This window comes from Apodemus sylvaticus, chromosome 17 (genome assembly GCF_947179515.1).
Source record: "Apodemus sylvaticus chromosome 17, mApoSyl1.1, whole genome shotgun sequence".
NCBI lineage: Eukaryota > Metazoa > Chordata > Mammalia > Rodentia > Muridae > Apodemus > Apodemus sylvaticus.
This window is the reverse complement of record NC_067488.1, coordinates 61,266,406-61,288,558: the sequence shown is the minus strand read 5'-3', so window position 1 is coordinate 61,288,558 and position 22,153 is coordinate 61,266,406.

The window sequence follows — 22,153 nt, the reverse complement described above, 5'->3', positions numbered from 1 at the left end:
CCAATTAATGGAGAAGCAATGTGGACAGGAGGCGGCCGCTCAGGCACTCCTGCAGCCTCCAAAGCACTCCTAACTGGAATCCTCTGTTTCCTGGCAGCTGATTCCTCTGCCATGCTTAGATGGAGGCCTAGATTCAGGCAACTCCTTGAGATGTGTAGGAAATGCCTCTGCGTGGAAAAGACACACTTAGTTCCTCCTAGTGACAAAATAGGCTAAAAGTATAGCCTCTCTGGCAGAAGGACAAACTCTTTATCCAAGGACTGTTTTGAGCTGGGTTTGGCCGTGATTGCCCGGAATCCTAGCAGATGAGAGGTGGATTAAGGAAGATCAGAAGTTTAAGAGCATCCTTGGCTCTGTGGTGAGCTTGAGGCTCACAGGGCCACAGGAGACCCGTATCAAAAACAAACAACACACAAAACAAAACAGACTCTCCTCCCTTAGAGGAAAAAGATACAGCCATCTTTTGCTGCTCTTAAGAGCGTAGCAATTAGGATCTTTACCAGAGCTTGCCTCATCTCCCGCGTTGTGCTGCTATTTAGAACATTGTTTAAAATTACTCTTTTTAATTAGAGACCAGCTTTAGGTTTTTGAAATCCTGGCTTTTTCTCTTCTGATATTGATCCACGCAAATTTCCATAATTGAGAAAACAGAAACAAAGAGTTGAGTAGCAGAAAATAATGATAAGCTGATCCTTCTTTTTGCAAGGGGGTGGGAATCTCGATTCTGTTTGCTTGTGGCAGTGCTAACAATTAATTTAGGATGATGGCGTGACATGAAAATCAAAGTTCTTCTGATTGAATTTCAAGGACTCTTCTGTCTAACTAGTTTCAAGAGTCCTTTTTTGATCATAATAAAATTATTTGCCATATGGTTCCGACGCTTGTGATCCCTTCTCAATGAGAGGATTATGCATGAGATAAAAATGCCTACTGTAGCTGCAGCCAAGCACACAGCTGGCTCTGATAATGCCAACAAATGGCTTCATCTATCTCAATGTCACGTAGGAGCTGGTGCGACGAGAGGCGGCCCTGAGTACAATTAAAATCTACATCATCTGTGAGAAAGGTGATGGAGGTTCTGACATCAGCGCTGTGCCAGATTCATCCTCTTTCCACGGGAACAGAAGAAAGGAGTTGCCCCTTCACCCTGTCACACTAATGATGTGCAGAGCACATCCCTTCCCGGGCACATTAAAGACACTAAATCAAGGGGCCTCTTGTTTAAAAGCCTCACCTTTATCTGACATTCCGTAGCAAGACGTACAGTCCCCACACGTCGGCTGTGGGTCCCTTCTTCTTTTCTTGATGAGATCATGGTGCTCATGTCCACCAGGATAATACAAATAGAAAAGTTTATGATCCATACGGCCTCAGATTGTGGCAATATGCAGGAATTTCCTTGCTTTAGTTCCACAATGTTCAACTGCACTAATAAAATCAGGTTTGAACACCCATTTGTTCCAGAAAGCCAAATTTTATCACTAAAACATCCATAACTCATAACAAGCAAACTCAGTTCCAAGTTAAAGACAAGCTCTTATTCTGAATGTTTGAAATAAAAATGGGGGGGGGGAGAATTGAGTTTGTGTGGAAATGTTGCTGGTTTGTTTTTTTTTTTTGACAAGTTATACTATAGGCTACATTTCAAATAAATTTTAATAGAACCCTCAATGGCTTTCTGTTGAAATTAAATAGGACAAAATATAAACTTCAGAATAAGGTTAATGAGAAGTTAATTCTATAATGAATTCATCATTTATATGTATTTTTTTGCTCAGAGATTGTTCAGAGATTGTTTTTAAAAGGCAAAATTATAAGCTGAAAACTGTGACCCAGATCTGTAGAGTAGAATGCAGGACTTCCATGCAACTCAGGGCAGCACAGTGCACAGGGGAAAATAAGATGAGCTCTGCCTATGGAAGAGTCTTCCAAAGCCCTTAACATAGTATGCGAGAATGAGCTTTAACACACATCATCATGCATCTACACACACACACTCACTCACACACACAGCTGCACACATACTTACATCTATATAGTAAGGATTCTGCATTTTCTATGAGATAATAGATTTCTTTTTGTCTTGTAGTTTTATCTTCTTGATACTTGTATAGCCAGTTACAAGACCTTGTGTAGTGTAAGGCAGATAGTTATCAATGGTTATGAGCTGTTTCAGATCTTGGCTTTGGTGTGGTTTTCCTGTGTGATGGATGGTCTCTGTGCTATATACAAAGGTAAATTTTGATGAAGCTCCTTCTAATTTTCTACTAACATGACAATTAGGCTTTATTAAATTTACGAAAAATACACAACAGGTGGCTGGGTTTTTTGTTTTGATTTGGTTTTTTTGTCTTAATCATTCTAAACTAGTGGTTTTCCACTTGGCCGTACCTCAGGGATCCCAGTAATGTTTCTAAAAGTAAAGAGGCTCATTCTTTACTCAGAGCATGCAGAGAAAGAGTGTCTGATGTGTGACTGAGCTTTCCAAAAGGGTTCCCACTAAGCAGGTGGGATGTGTAAACATTGCCTTACGGTATTCTTAAAATTTGACTTAACAGCCATAAAATAGAGAGCTTTATTAGGATAACTTTCTAGTTTTAATTATAGGCCTGAAAACACATGTGGAGAAAGGTCAGGGAGAGTTTTTCTATAGAAGTAATGTGAAGCTCAGAAAAATTCCAGGGCTTGAGGTAGGTTAGCAATAAAATATAACGAACATTACATGAGCTGCTAAGCATGAGCCTCCGACTTTAATTTCTAACCGTCACAGTAACTTTTATTCACCTGATGTAACTGCCATCTCAGAGGCTTTAATGCCTCCTCAGTCTGATAACAGGCCTAGTCCTGGAAGCCGCTAGCATCTGTAAATCTAGTCTTGTCCTGGAATATTTTGAACCTCTGAGACTTACTGCTGAATAAGCTCATACTTCTTGTTCTAGTTCTTTTTGAACTCTGGCTGGCTGGCTCAGCTGTTCTGGCTCAAACTCTTCTCCAAGATGACTGATTCAATCTGGCTTCTCTCTTAGCCTCTGACTCAACTGATCTGCTTGGCCTCAAACTAACTCTAGCAATCTGTTCTAATCTTTTGGCTTGTTCTGTCTTTATCTGTGTCTATTTTGTTCTTTCTCTGCAATCTGTCTTTCTATCACTGTCCTGGTAAAACTAACTCTTTCCTTCCTCTCTCCCCACCCCTACTCTTTCTCCACCCCCTTTCCTCCCCCACCTCTGGGCACATTCCTCTTAAGTAGCTTCCTTTCCCATCTCTTCTTGTGAGAGTTAGGCATATCCTATTCTGTCAAATCATCTCTGATTCCTCACTTTGTCTGCCACTCGATTAGACATCACGTTCAATCATGGGTATTTCCTTTTACAAGCTAATTTTACCTTCATTGTTTGGGATTAAAAGTGGGTATTAAGGGTGTGTCTGTATTCCAGCCAGAGGGATCAAAGATGTGTGCTAAGGGCTGAGCCACATCACATCTATAAATATTTTTTTCAGTAAATAACACAATCTCAGGGTTCACAATGTCATCAAATATCCTGCAATACCTAACACCACAAAACAAAACCAAGCAAGGAAACAAAATCAAAACCCATCACAAAACCAAGGAATCCCCACAAATAATATGGGTAAACATGACATATATCATAGGTGATGTTTCAAACTTTGTAAAACAAGCTAGGTGTACTTAATCCCAGCACTTGGGAAGCAGAGAGAGACAGGGAGATTTCTGAGTTTGAGGCCAGCATGGTCAGAGTTTAGAACAGCCAGGACTACAGAGAGAAATCCTGTCTCAAACAAATAAACAAAACGAACAAAAACAAAACCATCCCAAATGGTAATAACAATCTATTCTAGATCTTTAAGGATTAAATTAAATGATTTAAATAAATGTGATAAGTAAAGATGCATTTTAGCAGTGCAAAAGTAATGGGACCCAGAAGAAAAATAATCTGAAATAAGAGGCTATTCTTAAAAGAAGAATTATATCCCAGCTTTGTTTGAGTGCTCATAACATCTTTATTCGTATGCAGATCACATAGGCAATGGGAAGGTGATGGTGTCTATATATGTGATACAGCTGGGGATTCATGTTTCTCAGTAAAAAACAAAACAAAACAAAATAAAACAAAAACCTTTCTAATGTGCATTGAAATCCCACAACCCCTGTTTCTGCTGCTCACTAGTTGAGTGATTTGGGGGAAAATCAACCAACCTTTTCAACCATTGTTTCTTGCCTACCTACTGCAGGGAAGTTAGCATGTAGGGAGTAGGGAGGGATCGGAACCATCTAGGACATTCCCTGTAAGATTCTAAAGTGTCAAACGGAGACTTCCTAATGATGGACTGATTAGTAACAACAAGTAATTCTTGTTCTTATTAATGACTGAGGATGAGAGATGATGGAATAAAGGGTGGAACTGGAATGCCCTGCATGGAGAAATTAGGTATGAGAGTTCTGGCAACCTAAGCACAATTTGCTCAATAGAATGGGCACAGGGGTGGTACTTTTTGTCTTCTCCCTACACCTCAAAAACCAGACCTCCTGAAACATTACCAGGAAATATAAATTCACATTACCCAGAATAGAACTTCAAGAATCACGAGTGGCTGGAAGTGCCACTTCCTTCCATTTTCCAGAAGCATGCTAGGAAAAGTGGAATCACCTCTCCCCTTGGTAAGACTAAAAAGTATCAATCCTTGGCTCTCAGATTTCCTTATGGACTGATGCTTTCTAATAGCATCTGGACAGGGGATTTGTCTCTAAGCTAGTATCTTGGTGGGATGCAGTCTGCTAGAAGCCAGAGGAAACTTAAGGGTGATGGAGTCTCTGATCCTGTGCCTAACAGCTGGGTGCTGGAACATGGTAAGGTCAACATTGCTACTTCCCTGAACAGCGAGTCATGGCTAATGGGGCCAAGAGAAAGTGTGTGTGCATATTGCCTTGCAGGAGATGCAGCCACGCTGCATCACGCCAGGCCTCCTCGGCTTCGTGGAGACACATGCCTTTCAACTTGTAGGGATCACTCCAACATGTGAAGTTGGCTCCAAAGGAGAAAGTTATCCTGATGCTATCAATGGCCTGCATTCCTTTGGTTCAGTTTTGTATTCCTGCCTCCAGGTTAAATCTGAGGCCCAGGTGAAGTTGTCCAAGTCGATAATCAATGAATATACTAGTGTATTAATCAAGAAAATGAACTTCAAAAGAAGACACACGTAGAATTAATTCTGACTCTGCTCTTCATCACTATCAACTTTGTATGGGCTCAGTTTTTTCTTACATGGATTGTGTATGGCAAGGTAAAATGGCGGTTGGGAGGATTGCGTTAAGTATTTCATGTGCACAAAGTTAAACAATAAATAAATAAATAAATAAATAAATGTTAAATAATAAATAGATAAAATTTATTGCATTCAATAAATGTTCTAAAGTAAGATGTGTGTATACCTGTGTGCACATATGTGTTAGAGAGAGAGAGGAAGGAGGGGGAGAGGGAAAGAGAAGTGAGAGAAACCTTATAGTTTAGAATGAAAATAAAATCACCTTTTAGGATTCATTATTCATTTCTGTAAGATATAAAAAAAAGTGTTAAACATTTCCTTAATAGCCTCTAAATGTGAGAGTTTAGATCCAGTCCTGATCCCCAAGTTACAACACTTCAACTAAACCTTTAAGTCACTCTGCAGTGCAATTTCCCAACCACCCAGCAATGCCATCTCCCACTGAAAGAAGCGGGCACTAGACATTTTTTTTTCTGCCAGAATGCCACTTGTTACTAATCCTTCCTTTCAGTTCATTCAAAGATAAAACTGACCCAGTGAAGGTGTCTGAGCCAACTCTCTTCCAGATGAAATCAGTTCTGAAAGGTCATAATAAAATTAGGGGAGGCAGATGGAAAATGTGCTGCTCACAGCTGGGAGCCCCCCAAAGTGTGCACACTGCTGTAATTAGGACATCAGGCACGACTCTTTCATCTCTCCTCCTTCTCCACATGCAGTCTTTAATTCCCAGACATACAATTATTGTAGTGGTTGAAATTCAATAGTGTACAATACAGATTGATGGTTGGGAAGACACCATTAGGTTCTTAGCCAATACAGAATTTCTTTTGTTAATGTAGGCTATCAATGAATAAACTTGGATAAAGCCTGTGCTTCAGGCCATCAATATAGATCATAAAACCTATCATATCCCAACATTGCCACTAGTACACAATTTTATTGGCTCTTTCTGTGATGACAAAGAGTAGAACATTTAAACTACATCTGACAAGGGAATAAAATAGTTTTAACTACCCCGTGCTTTAGTCACTTCCCTGACATTTAATTTGGAGGCTGTAATTTCAGGTTTTCAAACATAAAAGAATTTCTATGATAACTTAAATGAATCCCCTTTAATTGGCATTTAGTATTTTTAAAACGTGTAATACCTAGGTTGTAAGTGTAGTTAAAGTATGTGTATTCTTTTGTCCTGGCCTCTACAGTAGAACCCAAAGATTGTATTAGATAAATAGTGGCCAAAGCAGCTCAGCTCCATTGTCAAACTAAGACAGAAACAGAACTTTCACATCCTCTCGCATGTACACTTTTGAAAATTCCAGGCAAGGAGCCATGTGTAAAGTCACAATGGGACAGCTTGTCATTGTGTGGAATAATGAGACTCATAGAAAGCACTGAATAACTGCTCTCTCCTGATTACTGTTTTCCTTCCCTCCTGGGTAACTACAAATGAAACAAAAGTTTGAGTCTCTGAACAGGCTCCAGAAAACTCGAAGGCACTAATACTTTTTGATCCCTTTCTTCCATTTCCATTTTTCATTTTATAGGGACCCAGCTGTCTGCTATGAGACTACAAAGACTGTGTTTAATACAGTATCCATGCTCCTGGTTCACCACTGACAGATTTGAAAAGGTTGTTGAAGACCAAATGCATATATGCAAATGTTTTGTTATTAAATGGAAACATTCCAAGAACTCAAATGATCCATGTGAAATTTTAATTATAACTTAACAGCTGCTTGAGCTAATTGAAGGATATCAGAAAGGTGATTTCCTTCTCATTGTAATTAAAGAGTTAAGCCTAATTTGCTGTTGTCAGAACAAGACTAAATACCAATCTGGTCTGCCTAATTATATTAAAAGGCAAACAGATAGCTGCTAGAAAGGGTAGGTGCCATCTTCGACAATGACAACAGGTCGCCATTGTGTCTCCATCACACATTCCTATTGGGATATGAGCAATGACCTTTAAGGAAAGTAGCAACTGTTCTCGGCTTCTGCTGTGAAGATTACAACTGTCTCTTGCAGTAGCATCTGCTCCTGCCCTTTGGTAGCCAATTTTATTTCCTAGACCATAGTTCTGTTGGCAAGCACTTTCCTAAGGATGCTTCCCGATGCCTTTGCTTAAAGAGATAAGGAAGCAGAGGCTAAGAGAAGGCCAGGCAATCTTCAGCGCACACTACCTGTCAGTGACAAAGCAGCAAGGCATTTGTTCACGCCACTCTTTGTGCTTTGTATCTGGGACCATGGAGTATAACTTGTACTGACCACAGTGGTCAACAGTGAGGGAGGAAAACATCTGGGAGTTGCTGGTTGCCGGGAAATGGTTTGAGATCTCATGATCTTTCTTTCAGAAGATCTATATAGTTACATTTGGGATGTTTTTCTTTCTCACTGGGGTGTTTTGGAAGAATGTCCTGCCTGAAAAATATCATCTTTAAATGTCTAAGTGGCATCGGGTAAAACACTTATCCGTCAGATTAACAATTTCCAATGCAGCATAAGGGAATTTCCACATCTACATTTGGGGTTCTGTAGTGTTTATGACTACCCTGTTACTTCTGGGAAGACTTGTTAGTATTAAAACAGGCTATGACATTCAACTGCCTGATCCTCATGACACGTTTTAGATAACTCAAATCCCATTTCTTTTATAACATCATTTTCTATCATCCCATTGGATAATATGAACATAGTATTTGAATGTCTTGTTTTTATTTGCTTTATACTAGGAAGTTCTAGGTAAATGTATAAGGAGGACATTAGGAGATGGTGCTAGTTCATTTAATAATATTTCTCTCTTAGTAGACATTCATCTCTCTAACTCAGAAGTAAATGTGTATTGCAAAATGTATTTGCTGAGTAAATGTCTATGCCTTGTCTTCTTGTAAAGGAGCTGAGAATCAGGTTTCTGGACTCTCGGAGTGGTATTTCTTTCTATTGACACTAACATGAGGATGAACCCCAGTAACAATGAGGAAAACATGGATGCTAAGAAGAACACAAGATGAAATTAAGACAAAAGACAGCAAGGAGAAAGTATACAAGAGACCTCTGTGATTCTAAAGTGCCCTAATAAAGTGATCTATAAGAAGATACGTGATATATAGCTGAAAATAAAGAAACATTGTCAAACCAAACCACTGTGTGGCCCAGGTGTTTGTGTCAGCCTCCTTCATCATAGAAATAAGTATCAGGCATACACACCTTGTTATTAAGTTCTTACTTTTACTTCATTTAATCTTGGCCCAATACCATTCTGCTATTGTCTAGTTTTACACACACACACACACACACACACACACACACATACACACACACACATACACACACACACACACACACACACACTATCTATCTATCATAAAACTCAATTTAACCCTTTAAACTCAATCTAACCCCCTTTCCCCTACAAACCAGTTCTCTAGTTGATGATCCCTCTCATAGATCCTTTCTTATTTGTTAGCCCATATCCATTGGCTTCCCATTACAAAGGAGAGAAAGAAAGGAAGGAAGGAAGGAAGGAAGGAAGGAAGGAAGGAAGGAAGGAAGGAAGGAAGGAAGGAAGGAAGGAAGGAAGGAAAGAAAATAAGAGAGAAAAAGAAAGGAAAGGAAGGAAGGATGGAAGGAAGGGAAAGTTTTGGATAATTTATAAAGAGAAAGGTTTGCTTTAGTGTAAACTATAGGGTTTCCAGTATATCAGGCATTCCCCATTGCTTTGGGCTACCAATGACTATGCAGGACAATGATGATGAGAGTGTGCAGCAAACCTTTGAATACATGCCTACAGTGTCCTGAAGAGTTCTCCCGAGACTCCATCAGCTAAATGTTCACATTTCCCAGCAGTGCTGCTGGAGAATATAGCCTTCAGGATATGGAGCTTTGAGGGATAGTAACATCCGGAGCACAGCACCAGTTAGGGACTCCCAGATGATTCACCTCTGTGATGCTGGCATTAATCTTCATAAAGCATCACTAAGATAACACCCACAATTGCACAAAATTCTTTCAAATCACTGTGAGTTCAGTGCAGTTTAAATTCTTTGTGCTGACTTGAAAAGTCCCCATAACTCAACCTAAAATTTTGTGATGATTTTTATTTGAAGGCAATGGGAAGCTCTGCAGATTTAAACAGAAAAGACATTTGCTGGAGGAATTAATGGGCTGGTTTTAGAATTATTGAGGAATCAAGAGAAGCTGGATCAGAAAGAAATGTGATATGGGCAGCCCAACCCATATGCAACTCACATCTCTCAGGCACATTGATGAAGACCTTGCTGTCTCCATCACTGATTACCAGATACCACCCCTTCAACACTACCAGGACTCAACCTCAGGGTACAAGGATTGCTGAGTGGATTTATCTGACTCTACTGCCAGGATTCAGGGCTTGGTAAAATGTCAGCTAGGTTCAGATTCCAAGGCCCAAGTGAATCTCCTCCATGGCGGAGCAAATGTCTATGGCCTATCTTAGTTGTAAAGGAGCTGAGAATCAGGTTTCTGGACTCATGATGTGGTATTCCTTACTATTAACAACTAACATGAGGAAGAACCCCAAGAACAATGAGGAGAACATAGATGCTGAGAAGAACACAAGATAAAATCAAAAGACAGCGAGGAGACAGTACACGAGAGACCTCTGTGATTCTAAAGTGCCCTAATAAACTAAATATATTCAGTCACCTGTAGCAAGTCACGTGTATCTCCACAAGCTGCTACCAGTGAAAACACTGAGTATGTTACCAACCAAGAGTTGCCCCTAACTCGTGAGAATTACTGTCTTCTCTGTCTTCTCTGTCTGCCTGTCTCTCTGACTCTGACTCTCTCAGTCTCCCTCTCCCTCTCCCTCTCCCCCTCCCTCCCTCCCTCTGCTCACATCACCTTGGCCTGGAGATCTATTTGAGTCCCATCTTTTCTATGAAGTCAGAAGACTTGGAATCAGCAATACCCATTTCTCTATGGTCACACTTCACTTCTCTCATCATGGTGTCTGTCATAGCAAATACAGTGGCATGCTGATAGCATCTTTTCATGTTTATAGAGTTACATCCTTAGAGTTCAGCTTTCATAACTATAAAGGTCATTCACTGCAATTCTCTGTATGGCCTATAGCCAGACTCCTCCTGTCTTGGGGGGCAGGAAGCCTATAAACATTGCACCCTGACTGCCTGGTCAGTCCCTCAAATGTGTGTGAGATTAAATTCTTCATCAATCACCTCCAGGTCTTCATAAACTATTCCTTTTTAGAGAAAAAGTATGGAAGACATTAGGTTAAGTTGGCTTATATCTTTCTTCTCAGAGCCTCGTCATCAATAAGCATCTGAAATCGTTCTGATCTCATGAACTCTTTCTGTTTCACTTTAAAGCACATAAATAAAGTTCTGTAGGACATAACGTGAAAGAATTGATAACAGTGAGCTTACCAGAGACAGAAGCACCATGATCAATGAAAAGAACGTACGGTCTCTTATCCCGAGTAGAATTGAAACTGCCATTCACCCAGATAAATCACCTGCCACTCCTCAACCCCGGGTTCATTTCCTCAACATCCGAGACCCTGATCTCTATCCCACTGAGATGCACACAGGTGCTTTCCAGACAGTGTTCTTCAGGATGGTGCTGCTTATCCTTTCTCTTTTCTTTCACAGCCGTGCTGTGGAAAGTATAGCTCATGCTGGTGTCTGTATTCTCAGGTTCCTCTGTGCATCTGCTACTGAATTGACCAGACTTTCACTGACTAAGCCCAATGTTTTGTTTTCAGCTTCTGTCATCACTACTGGGGGGGAGGGGTCACACAGCTGACCCCTCTTCTTATGTTCTGAGACTCTCTGTCACGGTGACCATGAGTGGATGTCACAGTCGTCTCCTCTCGTGTTTTCAGACTTTCTGTCACGGTGATCATGAGTGGCTATCACAGTAGACCCCTGTCATGTTCTCAGACTCTCTGCCATGTGACCACAAGTGGATGTCACAGTTGTCCCCTCTCATGTTCTCAGGAAGCCTCCTGGCATCCATGTTGCTTCTTCTGCAGCTCCACTTCCTCATCGCCCTTCCTCTGAGACATTTATAAAGCTTTCTTTCACTTCAGTCCACACTTTCATCCCATCTTCCTCTTACGCTGTCACCTTTATATCTTTTTTTTTTTTTTTTTTTTTTTTTTTTTTTTTACAGATTCACCCATGATATTTGTGTCACCTAATGTAGAGTGCTCCTCTCTTAGTTCCTCTCTTTGGTTTTATAAAATCAATAACCACCTTCCTGTGGTACAATATCAAGTCTCTGAGTGAAAGTCACATACAGGGTGGTGACTGAAATTACCAACTCCATCTGAGATTTTTCTGGGAACCTAAATCATATTCTAATTTGATATAACTAATTCTGTCTATTCAGAACCTAAAATGATATGCCATATTGATTTCTATTTCTCCATTTGAAAGATAACAGATTTTTTGTTAAATACTGAAACCTGCCTAAAACCAGCATGACAACTGAACCAACTGTAGTGTTAGGAACACATCTCTGCATTCTGCTGATGGGGCCCAGTAAGCGTCAACAATTAGGAAGGCTGTCGCTTGGTCAGACAGGTTCACACTCCATCTTGTTTGGTTGCCACTTTCCAGGTCTCATGCTCATAGAACAGATATCAAAACAACATATGTGAAATGACTGGGGTCCTTTCAAAACCAAGTACATTTCCAAGGGTTTTGGTGTATTTAAAGGTCTATGTTCACTGAGTGCATCTCATGAAACTTCCCTTGCACTCTCTCTCCTGGAGACAGAGTTACTAAGCCAGAGAACATGAATAGACCTGAATCCCATTTTGCTAGAGGACTTGTGTCCAGAGTCCTACTATTGTCATGGGTCACATTGTCCTAAGGTTTCTTAAAACTCTCCATAGATAATGAGATTAGTTCTGGAGTTTCAGATGTCCCAGAGCATCAATTTTTTTTTTGCTTGATTTTTATTTCGTTTTGTTTTTATCACATATTAGAGCATTGAGTATAGTTTAGCTTTCCTAAAGACATTCATCAAGATTAGTCACAAACCTTTGTTACTCGTGCGCCATCTTTTCTACATACCCAGATCACGGCGATTGCAAAGGAACCTGAAACTCTGAAATCTTCCGTCAGCGACTTCCGCTATTCGGAGCTGGCAGGATTTGTATGAGAGTCACAGGAGCACAGTGGCAGTCTAGGAGCACCACAGTTGAGCTGGTGGGGAGCACGGACTGCCTTGCTCAGTTTCATAGTCCCTACAATGAGCTGAGGGCTTTCACAGGAGAGAGGTTCGAGAAATATTTGCAGAAGGAAGCTGTGCTTCAACTGGCAGAGGAGGTGACACAGAATACAATTTACATTTGTTCCAACCTCATCAACAACCTCCTGCTGTGGACAGGACTCATGCTCTGCAGGGTTACTCCTTGCTCCGCTAGCTCCTTTCTTACCTTGTGACTTCTGGACCATTCACTCCAATTGCAGTGAGTTAATTGAAATCCCTGATGTATGTGTAATGTTGTTTTGTTTCTTCCTTTCTGTTCCCTCATGTATTTATTTACTTACCCTTTTAATTAACTCAAAGACGCTTCTTGCTTGAAGCCCTTCTAAACTCTTCAAGAGCAATGCATTTTTGGGGTTGCATAGAGGAAGTACCACAAGACTATCTACCTCATGGAACTGGACACACAAAATAGTCAATACATGTTAAATTTAATATTCACTAGTGTTTATGAAGGGCACATAAAGGGTTAGAAGTATAGTTTTCAGTGAAACCTTTAGTGAACACCCTTTTCAGTTAGTGTGATAAATTTATCCATTGTACACTCACACGTCATTTATTTCATGATTGATTTATGAAAATTAAATCACAGAAAATTGGAAATACGTGTTAAAACAGGCTCCTATTGCATCCTTTTATGATCACATGCCTTAAGCAAAGATGACACATTAGTGCGTTTGTGTCGCGACATCTTTTGAAGTCAGTGTCCTCTTTCGGACAAATATAGCTTCAGTTTACAAAGTTTTCCACTCGACTAAGGTTGGTTCCCTTCCCACTGCATCTGAAGCAATGGGAAAAGAATGTATTCTTTTCACAAGGGGATTCCAGCTTTTGTTCCCACAGGACCACCAGGATGCCAAAGAGCTTCTTGTTCATACAGGTTAGAACTATTGATACTTGTTACATAAAAATGTTTAAAAGTTATAGTAATTTGCTCACTTAACATAAAACAAAGTTTTCCATGTCAACATAAGTAACAGTGTAATAAAAAGAAGTATGTTTTTAAACCTAGTTTCAAATGGTGTTGTTTTATTTTTTGATATTCCCTATTGTTGTTTTGATATTGTTGTTTTGATATTTCCTATTTCCTCTTGTATCAGGTTTAGGGTATCTGGATTTACTCAGAGGTCTTTGCTCTATTTGTATTCAAGTTTTGTGCAGGGTGATAGATAAGGGATCTACCTTACCCAGTCAGAAGGGGGAAGATCAAGAAAACAAATGGCAACTCATGCCAGTCAGGATGCCGCTAAAGAGGGACCGACCACTTGTTCATTGCTGCTGGGAGTGAAAACTTGTTCATCAACTATGGAAATCAGTGCAGTGATTCCTCAAAAAGATGAGAATAGATTTACCACAAAAGCCAGCTACAACACTCTTAGGTATACACCCCAAAGGACTCTACCCTCTATTAAAGAGATTCTTGTTCATCTGTGTCCATTGCTTCTTATTCATAATAGCCAGAAACTTGCAACAACCCAGATGTCCACCAACCGATAGATGGACAATGAAAATATGGTACATTGGCACAATGGAATATTATCCAACAGTTAAGAAAAATAAAATCATGATGTTTACAATTAAAAGGATGAAGCTAAAAACAATTATGCTAAGGGAGGTCACCCAGACTCCAAAAGACAAATAGGGCATGTTTTCTCTTATATGTGGCTATTAGCTTTTAAGCTTTAAATATGGACATTTTAATCCACATAACCACAGATGGTGGATAGCTAGTCAGACCCAGAAAGAAAAGCTGGGTCATCCAAGCAAGAGCAAATAGAGTATAATGTTATTAAAAGGTAAAGGGGAAACTAAATTAGGAAGATAAACTAGGGGACTGGAGGGTAAAGATTGGTAAATGGAGTGATAGAGGGAACACCAACAACAAAGGATTTTTAAAAAGCCATATGGAAATATACTATTATAGAAGTGTCAATATTTACACATGGAATCTAAATGAGGTAACCCTATAATGTGGGAGACAATGTTCCAACTAGATATTTTTTGTCACCAAGTAAAATCTCCCCTGCCAGAGATGATTTCCCTCTTGTTGAATCATTGGAAAAAATAGGTCCTTAGACCTCCCCAAACATCACAATTATCTGCCAAGACTATTGGCTGTGTCCCATAACTGGATGGTAAGACCCTATAGCTAAAGGCAAAGCTTCCTTATGTGAAGAAATCTAGCTGGTGCCCAGCTAGAAGATTCTGGTTATGAACTATTGAGCAGCATTCATGGTTCTGGAAGATACCTTCACATACAAGAGGAGAAAAGTTGTCATTAGCTTCACCTCACTACAAACCCTGTGGCATACAACAGAGATCTGCCTATAATATATTCTGGTGTAGTAGCAATAAGATGTTATGGTATGATCAGTCACTTTATGAGTAGATTTAAGCACCACTCTATAGGATGGAACCCATACCCGACACTACTAAAATGGCCAAAGACCTGAGAATAGGTAGGTCATGGGCCTAGGGGAAGAACTGCTACTATTACTCTGCTAAAGGAACATAGCAATAAATAATATTGCTCACATACTCTCTCAAAATAATTTCAAGAAAAACAATAAAAATGACAGAAAACAAAAAGCCCACCAAAACAAAAGGTGAGTGTGTGTGTGTGTGTGCGCACACATACATATACTCACACAGAGAGGGGTAGGGGAGAGACATTGCTATTGGCCAGCCGTAGATGAATACCTTGCTCAAGTCTGGAGCGTTCAGCCCTATATAGGATGTCTTTATTGATCCCCTCCCCCAAGGTTAAAAGATCTGTGTAGAAGAGGAAATGAAAAGATTCTATGAGCCTGAGATAGTGGATATCTCCAAGGAAACAACTTCTTTCAGACATAATAAGGCTGACAGACACATGAAATCATAGGGACTGTGACAACATACACAAAATATGAATGGCTTCAGACCAGACAAAATCCCAGCACTGAAAATAGCAGATGGAACAAAAGTCCCATCTCTAACCATCATGAAGCTATTTGCTATTGATATCTGCTGAAAAATAAAATCTGTTTTCTCCAATGGTATTCTACTAGGTATATCACAATACCAGGCAGGCCCTATCGCAACTCTTGGAAAACCTAAATCCTGTTTTTTCCTTTTGTTAGTCTCTGTCTCTCTGTCTCTCTTTCTCTCTTTCTCCCTCCCTCCCTCCCTCCCTCTCTCTCTCTCTCTCTCTCTCTCTCTCTCTCTCTCTCTGTCTCTCCTCCTCTGTGTGAGTGTTTGTGTGAGTATGTATTTGTGCCTTTTGTGTTTTTTTTGTTTTCTGTCTTATTGTTTTTATCTGTTTTGGGTTTTTTTTTTTTGTTTTCTGTCTTATTGTTTTTATCTGTTTTGATTTTTTTGTTTTGTTATTTTTCTTCTGAAACTGTGTGTGTGTGTTTGTGTGTGTGTGTGTGTGTGAGAGAGAGAGAGAGAGAGAGAGAGAGAGAGAGAGATTTGAGGGTAGAGAGGGGGAACTAATATGATCAAATATATAAAAAACAAATAAATATTTAATATTTTCTTAAAGTCAGGTATGACATGCAATCTGAATTTAGATATAGACTTTTTCATCTTATATTTCACTAAGATCTTTTTATTTACTTTGCACTTTTGACTGGTTATTTTATTCATGTATGCTTTTATAATAAATATTCATGTATCATGGGAATTCATTAATTTATTGAGTTACACGGATCTTTCATATGTTGTCACGATTCATTGCACAATACCCAAGTCACATGCTTAACAGAACCATCACTCAAGATCAAAGTGACAGATAAAACTTTCCAAAATATTAACTTTTACTTGGAAATCCAAATTTATTGTTTATCAATTTTTTTCAACATTGTTGTTCTCAATAGTACCAGCTCCTTACTTTTGAGACAGCTACACTTAATATCCTTAGAGTACTAATCTTTCTTAACAGTATTTTTACTCACTCTTTGAGAATTTCCTATATAGTATTTTGAATTTTTTCATCCCGCTCTCCTAACCCCTCCCAGATCTGACCCCCATGCCACACCCACCCAACTTTCCATTCTGATTGTTCTCAACCCCTTGGGTCCCATTAGTGATGCCTATATACTGTTAGGTAACCACCCACCAGAACACTTGGACCTATCAGTGGTCATGCTCCTAAAGAAAACTAACTCTTCCATGGGCAGCTAACAACTGTAAGCAGTTCCTCCCAAAGGTTTGGGATTTTGTGCCTTCTCTTTGCTGAGATTTCCTCTGGCCTCAGCTTATGTATGATGTTTCAACTACTGTGAGTTCATATGTACAACCACCATATTGTGTCCAGTAAACAGTGTCCTGGAAGTTAATTAACCCTGACTTTACTCTTACAGTCGTCTGATTCCTCTTCTGCAATGTCGCCTGGACCTTGTAGGGAGGAGATAATGTAGATGACACATTTAGGGCTGGACACACTGTTTACATATTAGGGGGGTGGGGATTATAGTCTTTCTGGTTGTTTTTGCATTTTTCAAAAACTTGACTTGCTCAGTTTGCAACACAAACCATAGTTGGTTTGTTGAGCAGCTATCCTGCCTCACTGTAAGGAGAACACACCATCCATATTCCCCAACATATCAAAAGAAGGACTAAAAGCAATGAATTTCAGAGTTAGATTTATTAAGATCATTTCTTTACTTCATTATCAACATTCTTGAGATAAACTGGCATGGTGTTTGTTAATTTACTCATCCTAGTCATTTATTCTTAAATGCCCCTGAAAGGCTACAGCTGTCATAATACAGGAACACTGGCACAGCTTTGTGGCACTGCTTGGACCCATACAGAGGTATAAAAAAGCCATCAACCACTCCTTTGAGACAATCAGAGTATTAGTTACCTTTCTATTGCTGTGCTAAGACCCAAGGGACTTATGAGTAAGAGGTTATTTTTTGGGGGAAGGGGGCTTATTGTTTCCAATGGCTAGTGTCATTGATGGTGAAACAAAGCCATGGTGGTAGGAAAAACTAAGAGCTCCTATCTGGATCAACAAGAAGAGGGGACAGAGGGTAAACCCTGGAAAGAGCACGAGCCTTTTAAAACCTCAAAGCCTCTCCACAGATCTGCACCTCCTCCAACAAAGCTGTACATCCTAATTTTACCCACACAATTCCATGAACTGGGGACAGGACATGTGAGCTTAAATCGGGTCCTTTCTGATTCTCTAGCAAACCACTACATTTTGCTTTATTAAAATAAAAGTGGTATATTATGCTTTAATTTATTATTATTATTATTATTATTATTATTATATCAATTATCTTGACTTATACACCATCTATTAAAGTTTCAAGGACTCCCAAGACTTGGCTAAACATGCATACAGAATTGTTCTACCCTACAAAAGAGTCTACATCAAAAATACTGTGTACTCTGGAATCCAGATTATAATTGGGCTGAGACCAATCATTGAGTTCCCTGATCTTTGGTGAGATCAGGGAAAACTCTGCCAAAACACTGCCTCATTTTTCAAAACCAATATGAATAAATCATTTCCAGCTCCAAAGTTATATTTTCTTCTCCAACTTCCCCAAAACAAAAATTGGAATCTTCCACATGGGACTTGTTACATTTTTACCTTGTGTTTTAGTTACTTATATCTTGTCTGCTGTTCTTTATTAGGCGATGTTCTCTATGGGCAGACTTGATTTAGTGTCAGACTCGAGGAAAGCACTGGGACTACGTAATAGTCACAACAAATGCTTGCTTTGCTCAGTTGACTAATATATCTTACAGAAACCCGAAAAGAATTAGTCTCATGCCAAGAAGTGTCCTTTACTGGTATTTTAAGTTGAAATTAATAATGTATGTAAACGTAAGACTATAAAACTCCCAATAGAAAATGAAAGAATAAATCCTTGGAATCTTGAGCAGCAACTAAAACAGAAGTAGCAAAAGAAATATAAATTGGGTCGACAGTGTCTCCACTAGTGACCCTACCAGGTTTTAAAGGATAGTTCCAACCCAACTGTCACACGGATGCCTTTTGTTAAGTTACATGGGTCACACAGAAAACCTAAAGAAATGAATCTGGAGAAAGGACAGGTGGGAAGCAGGGGAGTTGGTAAGGATAGGAGTGGGATTTAAATAAAAGCTAGGATTGGGGAGAGACAGAATGTGTTCTACACATGAATGAATTTGTCAAAAACTTAGTAAAAAATGTTTTAAACCACACAGAGGGAAAAAGGGGGTAGGGACTAAAAATGTAATCAGTCCAATAAGAACGTATTAGCAAAAGGATGTCTATGACATGGGATTTGTATATAATATGTTCAAAAGACACATTTCAACAACAAACCAAAGTCAACCTCAAATTACTTGAAAATGAATGAAGGACTCGAATAGGCATGTCTCCAAGGAAGACAATTACAAAGTAAGCTACTGAAGTATGTTCAGTGTCCTGAGTTATTACGGAATGCAAATGCCTCATGAGACACTTCTTTATGCCCAGCTGGAGAGCTTATAAAAGAACACAGATAGTAAAAGCATTGGAAAGTCAGAACCATGACTCATCACAGACAGTGACAGAGCCTAACACAGCTCTGAAAAATTTCATCAGCGCTTTCACGTAGTTGTCATATGGCCAAAGGATTCTACTCCTAGGTACCTGTGTAAGTGATACAAAAGCAAATTTCCACAGATGATGCCAGCAGAAATATTCCCATCATTCAAAGGAGGCAACTAAGCATGCCAGCCAATGGGAATATTTTTTAGAAATGTATGTTATCTATACAATAGAATATTCAGTGATAGAAACCATCCAACTTCCAAGATACGAAAAACAAGAACTAACAGAAAACAAAGTAACCCTAAAATATACCGTAAAGACATCTGAGGGCTTGTGAGATGGCTCAGTTTGACAATTAAGCCTGGTCACCTGAAGTTCCATTCCCTAAAGCTGTGTAGACGTGAAAGGAGGGAACCAGCTCCACAGCTGTGAGACTTTCAAACATCTTCCACAGCAGGTGCTCTCACCTCACCCCGACATGCAGTGTGTATGCCTATATGCCTGTGCCCCCCCCCACAGGTACGCACATGCACACACACGCAAGAGCACATATACACATACATGACATATAACATTTTAAATGTAAAAAAGACATTCCATTGAATGAAAACAAAAAAATGAACGCATACTGCATGGCTCCCTTCATATGAAATGTCCAGAACAGACACATTGATGGAGACAGCAAGTTTGTGGGGAGTCACTTGAGAATGGAGAATAATAGCTAACCATGTAGTGTTCCTATGGGGAAACAAAAATATTGTAAGCCTAGATTGCTACAATGTATCAAGATGCCAAAAACTCCTGAGTTGTTCACTTTATAAAGGCATTAAGCATTCTGTCCTGCTTCTGCCTATGAGTTTTATCACTATCAGCAATGTATATAAATACTTACATATCAATTTTAATTAGCTGTTGCTTATGAAGCAAAACAAGTCACTTTGCCTCTGTAGACGTCATACAAGATGTGTTTATAAACTAGGAGCCTGGTACTTCAGTGTCATCACACATACAACTTGGAAACCAGACATTCTGAACGTGAATAAACGTTGAATGACCAGCAAGTTCTAAAAACATTAGTTTTAATATAACAAGATGGTAGCTACTAATGTTATCAGCTTATATTATAAACATGTACTAAGATATATTTTTAAACTCAAACATTTGGGAATCAAGGGATGTGCTTCTAAAGTAAATATATATGTCCTACACATTATGTGTGCATATACACCCCAACAAGAATGTTGAGATGTATCTGAAGTATCGCTCTCAGGAATGTCATTTTAAAAGTTCATAAGGAATCCCAACACCAGCATGTAGGACACGGGGTGGAAATGTGTATCCATGTATCCACTCCCAGTGCATCTCATGGCTGAAGGAACTGTCTAAATCATTTTACACTTCGGTTCTCCTCACCCTGACAGAAGTAAATATGCAAAGCAATTGAAAAGAGATAAACATTCCCTACATAAACTGAGGGGGGGGGACTAATTTGGAGTGTAACATCGACACATTTATTCACTCATTCATTCATTCCTGTGTCTCCCTCTCCCCCACCCCTGCCTCCCTTCCCCCACCCCTATCCCAGCAATAAGACTGTTAGAAAGTAACCAAAACCCATTCTTTCTGTGGACTGTAAGAGCATCTGCTCTGCCCTTCCTTTGTCTAAGTTCCTCTTCTCAGGCCTCAGTGGAGGTTATCAGCAATGTTAATTATCTGTGATAGTGGTCAGGTGCCAGCAGAAAGCTGCAGGGGGGAGGGGGAGGGCTGGGAGAGGGAAGGGGGAGGAGAAAGATGGCGGACTTACTAACTAGGAGGGGGGAGCAGGTCATGAATTTGTAAGACCTAATTTGTCTAATATCCTCTAACAAAGGGAACCCGGCTGTGCTGTGCACGAACGTGACATCAATCATTGGCTAACTGAACCACACAGGTAATCAGATCATTCCTGGCCCTGCCTCTGCTTTGTAAAGACAGCCAGCCTGCAGAGATGAAGCCCAAGTGGAATTTGTATTTTAAGGCAAGTCTTAGTCTTTAAACACAAAAATTAAACAATCAAAGTGGGTAAAAGATGTAACTGTCTTTCATACAAGCTGAGCGTGGCTACATGGGTGAGGCCTGTGACTTCTCCCTGTCGTGGGTGGGGCTCCCAGGCATAAGGACACCCCCTTTTTTCTTTATTCGTCATGACGTGCATTGGTCTTTCTAATGCTTCTGCCAATCTGATACATTTCAACCAGGCTTTCATTAATGAAAAAGGAGTCCATGAATTTGAAAGATAGCACAGGGAGGGAGATAGAGTTGGGGAGAAGGGAAGGGAAGGGAAGGGAAGGGAGAAATGATATAATCTCAAAAAAATGTAAGAAAAATGGTGCCTGAAAAATCTGTGTTTTATTTAGCTAACTTAGTTTATTTAAAATCAAAATTACACCTGTTCTCATATTTATGAAAAAAATATACTTATTCTTAATGTTGTATATTTAGAAAGTGAAAATAGATTCTCACAAATTGCACAGAAACAAAGATTATATTTAAAAAACAGCTACATTTCCCTGCAACAGAGAGAGCTACGTCCTATGTTGAGGCATTTATTTTCTGTTTCCTTTTTATTTCTCTCAAACCAAAATGGTGGCAAAAAAAAAAAATGTAGTTTTATTTTTTCCACCAAACTATCTTCTTCTCTAAAAACAGTTTAAAAATAAATTTGAAAAGAAATATAAGCATGAAAATGTGTTTTGACATTTAATGATCTTCTCAGAAAATAATCAGAGAGTAACGCTACCTGAATTTGCCAGTGCGGGGGGCCGTGCTACCCATGTGCTGGGACCTTCACTATGTGATCCCTGCTGGAAATAACAAACTAGGCATGCAAGAATTATTTCTAGGAGACAGTTTAAAATGAAAAAGGGCTGAGAGGAAATGGGGGGAAATAGTAAGCACAACCATGACAAGCAGGAGGAAAAGAATTTAATGAGGTCAAGTTGAAAATATAATTTCAGATAAAAGCGCCATTGAACTCTGCCTGCTGCTCTCCTAACAGGAAGATATAATCAGCTTCCTTGGTCTCTGCGATGGATTTTTTT